A 460-nucleotide genomic window follows, 5' to 3' on the forward strand; every position below is an offset into this window, starting at 1 on the left:
GAGAGAGAGAGAGAGAGAGAGAGAGAGAGAGGATTGCTGGGGGCCAGTTTGAGCTGCCCAGGACTTTTGAGAGATTCCACCCAGAGCTGCCAAGGATTGAGTAGACATGGCTGTGATGCTGGTATTTTGTCTGTTTTGATGTTGTTTTGCCAGATTCGTCTGCTGGTGGAGGACAGTGCTGTTGTTGCAGAGGTCCTGGAACCTTGTTGTTAGTTCAGATGTCCTCAGGAAGGATTTTCTTGTTTTATGTTTACAGAAATCCTGGAAGAGGGTCCTGCTAATGTTTTCAGAGGTCCTAGTACTGTTCTGCCGGCAGAGAATGAATTAATGAGGACAATGGCAATGTATCTTGTGTCCTTGTTAAGCTTTGTCTCCCCAGAAACAGAGATTGCTTAGAACTTGTCTTGGGTAAAGAAGAAGAAAAGACCTCTCTTTGGGTATTAAATGCTATGATGATGTA

This window comes from Petaurus breviceps, unplaced genomic scaffold (genome assembly GCF_028583685.1).
Source record: "Petaurus breviceps papuanus isolate PSGF00001 unplaced genomic scaffold, PetGlider_PUasm1.0 90822, whole genome shotgun sequence".
Classification (NCBI taxonomy): domain Eukaryota; kingdom Metazoa; phylum Chordata; class Mammalia; order Diprotodontia; family Petauridae; genus Petaurus; species Petaurus breviceps.